Below are 5234 nucleotides of genomic sequence, written 5' to 3'. Positions count from 1 at the left end.
CATTGTTATTATCATCATCTTCATTATCACCATCATCATTGTCATCACCATCATCATTGTCATCACCATCATCATTGTCATCACCATCATCATTGTCATCACCATCATCAACATCGTCATTGACATCATCGTCATTATCATCATCATCATTATCATCACCATCATCATCATCGTCGTCATAATCATCATAATCATCATCATCAATCATTCTGAACATCATTCTCAACATCATTCTTCTCATTATTGTCATCAACGCCACCAGTACCACCACCAACATCATTGTTAATACCATCTTCATCACAACACTACCACCATCACCATTATCATCATCACCACCACCACCACTACTAACACCACCACGACTTCACTACCACCACCATCACCACCTTCGTCATCGTCACCATACATTAAAGTTTGCCATATTTCAGTCATCCAAAGGATTCAGACACTGAGCATGCAACAGCTGCTCTGCAAAAGCCATCATAATTATGCTGCATTTTTGTAGAGCGTCCAGAGACTGGATCAAATGTGAAATGTTAGGCACTTTTTACAAGACTGAGCATTGTGGCATGTGCCTGTGATCCAAGCTACTTGGAGAAGTAATAATTTGACGCAGAGGTTCGAGCCCTGTTCACGTCTTATGGATGGTGACATTTGGATGGTGACATTTAAGGTCGCTCTCAGAGGTAGATAATCATATTTGATTGATTCACATCTAAACAAACTCATTTAGACACACATACATACAAGGAAAAGAAGTATGATTATTAATATTATTTTTATTCTTTCTTGTTACATGTTTATTGCAATTAATTTGGCATCTCGATGGACACTCCTCTGCTGAAAACCAATTCTACATGACTCTAGAGCCTTGGTGTAGTGGTTCTGACACTCGCCTTGTAAACAGAGGGTCGTGTGTTCGAATCCCACCGCGGTCTAGCATCCTTTGGCAAGGCGTTAATCCACACTTTGCCATTCTCGACCCAGGTGCGAAATGGGTACCCTGTTGGATGCGAAAGATACTGTATGTTTGAATTTGCTAGCGCCATTTTGAGGCTGCGATGAAAGCAAGGAATGCTCCCCAGGGAGTGGAAATTGTGCACTTTTCGTGCGGGATTGAAATGAATCCAATGACCGGGGTAATAATATGCTGTAATGCGCTTTGAGCCATTTTGGGGAAAAGCGCTTTATAAAAATTGGCTATATGCTTATGCCTTTATACATCAGACTCTGCATAAGTCAACCTTTCATTAGTCAAATAACTACCTAACTTGAAGCATTATTTTAGACCAAAATATGCAAATTATGTCTTGTTTACAACTATTCAGTGGATGTGAAACATATTTCTGTGTTCCCAAGTTATTTGAATGGAAAGTTCACCCTGACCAAAATTTTATGGTAAAAATAGCAGAAAAAAAAAAAGAATCTTGGCAAAGGTGTGAGGAAAATCCATAAAAGAATAACAAAATTATTAAGATCTAAATATGTGACGTCATATGCGAGCAGCTTTCTTAAATATTGTATGGTAAAGAATCAATGAAATGTCATTTTCTCAGAAAACTGAAAATAGTTCTTGTTATATCACACCAGCTCCTTGAAAGAAAAATATAAATCACAAACCATTAAAAAAATTGAAATTTAAGCATTATATATTACATAACATGTGGGGTAGCTGCTCATATATGATGTCACATATCAAAAACTTTCTAATAACATTCTAATAACAATCTCAATCTTTTATGGATTCTCCTCAAGCCTTCAATTTCTTTTTTTGTGTGCTATTTTAAAACAAACTTTTTGTCAGGGTGAGCTTTCCCTTTAACCCTATCTAGGCCGGGGGGGGGCCTCGGAGGCCCCCCCCTCAACAAATCGCGCAATATTTTCGCCGCGCGAAATTTTTTGACCGCGCCACTCGCTGACTTTTTACTTTCAAGTCTTGCGCAACTTTTGAGACCAACTTTGTGTCCTCCGGGTACGTGGTTCCGAAATTACGCAACATTATGTAAGTGCATGTCAGACCGAAAATTGCTCAAAAACGTGATTTTGTGTACAAAGTCAATGCAAATTGTGTTTTCAACCAAAATTCATAAATGTATGATTATTTTTAGTTTTGCTGCTCTAAATGTATTTATTTTATGCTTTTTATGATCACAGAAGAGTCCCCAACAAATTTCATTGAAAAAACAATGAAAAACAAAAGGTCAAAAAACATAGAAATACATAAGAAATTGCAAAAAACAATAAAATACATAAGAAAATGATTTGATATCGCAATTTTTTTCATGTACACTTGCTAAGAACACCACAAAGAGTTTCTATACAAAAATTAGTACATTTGGAGCTTTATTTAGAGAGTTAGAGGAAAAAGTATGATTTCGCATACTAATTACGCATAAATTAGCATAATCACTTAATAGCGACTCACACGAAAAAAATTACTATACAATCTTGGAGATTATGTCCCAGGCAACCAGCATGCCAATTTTCGGTGCGGTCGATGGCCGAGATCTTAGGGGGGGCCTGGGAGGCCCCCCCCCCCCCCCCCGGCCATATGAACTCCCAAAATACCCCGGCCTAGATAGGGTTAACTTGTGTAGAGTCATGTGTATTAAACCTTTGAAGGACTTTTAGATTAACACACTAAGTACCCATTTTCACAACTGTTGTCTCATTGCATGATTTGCCTGTAGGTTAATGAGACAACATTTTTGAAGGGGGGGGTCAAACATGTTTTGGGCTAATTTTCTTAAAAGCTGCAAGCAAGTGAAGTGAGTGAGCAAAATTTTTGACATTTTAATACAAAAATCTAATTTTAATAATAATATAGGGTATTTATATTGCGCACATATCCACCTTGTTAGGTGCTCAAGGTGCTCCTATATTACCCGGCTAAGCTAGGCATTCATAGCGCACACAGCTTTTTAAGGAATTACTTCCTACCGGTACCCATTTACCTCACCTGGGTTGAGTGCAGCACATTGTGGATCAGTTTCTTGTGATATATTCGCAATGATATTGAGGAAATATCATATTTCACCCTTTTTTACTTTTTATACCTTTTATTTTGGTCGTGAATATATCTTTTTCTTTTTTTCTTTTTTTTGAAGGGGGGGGGGGTCTCCATGGCCCCCAAGCCTCCCCCTCCCTATCTGTACGTCGGTGTCATCTGCCAATCTATTGCCAATCTTATTACGTGAACCATACATCTCTCTTTTTAGAAGCTGAGCACCTGTCTTAATTGCTTCCATTGGCCTCATTTTTGAGGGGAGGAAAGGAAAGGGTGATTTCCCTCATTGGAATCCCTTCTTCCTGTAGAGACCTATGTTTCCTAGAAATGACAAGAGTGAGTGTCAGTGAAGTTGGATGGGGTTGGGAGGGGGGGGTATAAAATGACCTTAATGATGAGCTTCATAGTTATTTTTTAAAGGACAAGTCCAACCCAACAAAAAGTTGATTTGAAAAAAAGGAGAAAAATCCAACTAGCAAACACTGAACATTTCATGAAAATCGGATGTAAAATAAGAAAGTTGCGACATTTTAAAGTTTCGCTTAATTTCACAAAGCACATCCTGGTCGGTATGCAAATTGGCAAACTGATGACATCATCCACTCGCTATTTCTTTTGTATTTTATAATATGAAATATTCTTATTTTCTCCTTGTCAAGTGAAACAGTTTTATTTCTCCCTGAACATGTGGAATTACCATTATTTTAACATTTTAAGGTTAAGTTAAGTTGGTCCTTATTGTCAAATTTGTAAAAATTAAAATTTTGTATTATTCAAACAATAAAAAACAAAAGAAATAGTGAGTGATGGACATCCTCGACTCTCTCATTAGCATATCGCTGAGTTGTGCATATCACTGTTTTGTGAAAAATAAGCAAAACTTAAAAATGTCATAACTTTATTTTACATCCGATTTCAATGAAATTTGCAGCGTTATGTTTGTTTAATTTTTCTCTAACGATTCAAATCAACAATTTTCTGGGGTGGACTTGACCTTTAAGAAAAACTGTGACTTTTAATTTATGGGTATTGTGCTTTTGCACTTTCACAGTTAAATCATCTCTTTGAATGTACCATTTCTTTTCTCTTTTTTTTTCCTTCATCTATTTATGATGTTTTTTTATATCATGTTCATATTACTTGGAAAATTAAGGTGTGGGGGGAGATTCATTCAAAGACATGCATTTGTATTCATAATGAATGAATGCTGGTATTATGACTGAAGTCACACTTGTTCATAGGGGGGGAAGATTTATTGCTCTGGGGCCTAGGAACCAGGAGGGGGGGTCCCACTTTATTAAAAAAAAAATGTAAAAAATCTCGAAAATTGCCATCTGATTGTGAATTTGTGCGTGTTAACCCCCCCCCCCCCCCCTTTCAACTGAGCATAACACTTGCCTTTGCAAAATTGTTTCACAGCCCCTCTTACTTCTTGTACTATTGCCATTATGTGGTTGTTATGAGTATGAATGATATTCATTACATGAAATATATTTCATGAGTGTATGATATTTATTGAATATATGCAATAATATATATGTATTTATATGACACCTAGAAAGATCCTTGTCTTTTGATTGGTTGTTTGATATCGGTCGTTCAGCCCATTTTACAATGACGTCATCAACCGTGCAATTTTGGATCCATACGATTTTGTCCATTGCACGCGCGCACCGAGACAGCAGGCACCACAGAACTACTCGGGTTTGAAGCGCGCATGTTGTATGTACGCCATGATCAGCAGACCGAGCTCGAACAGCATGGCCTTGGGCCCGTTACATAAAACTTTTTACCTGAGAAAACTCTGGTTGTTTTTACCAGAGTTTTTGCCCTGTGTTAAAGTCAATGGCAGAAATCAGACTAACCTTAGTTTTCAGTTTTTACCAGAGTTTTCTCAGGTAAAAAGTTTTATGCAACCGGCCCCATATTTTGCAACGAAATATATAAATTTCATATGAAAAAGAATCCATTTTAGCTGTAATGTAAACCAAATAATGAATGTTCTTTTCATTCATGCAATGGACAGAATACTTGATTCGGTGAAAGATGAAATCTTCTGCCTCATGAAGTATTCTGTCCATTGCACGAATGAACATTCATTATTTGTATGATGTGACACTATCATTGGATATTTCATATTTTGTGTTTGGCCATTTGAAGATGGGATCTGCTTTACGAAATATTAGTGAAAATTATCTCAATGCATGTTTGTTTAGAGTTACTTCAT

The sequence above is a fragment of the Lytechinus variegatus genome, chromosome 9 (assembly GCF_018143015.1).
Source record: "Lytechinus variegatus isolate NC3 chromosome 9, Lvar_3.0, whole genome shotgun sequence".
Taxonomy (NCBI): domain Eukaryota; kingdom Metazoa; phylum Echinodermata; class Echinoidea; order Temnopleuroida; family Toxopneustidae; genus Lytechinus; species Lytechinus variegatus.
The sequence above is the reverse complement of the archived record's forward strand: the minus strand, read 5'-3'. Positions refer to the sequence as shown.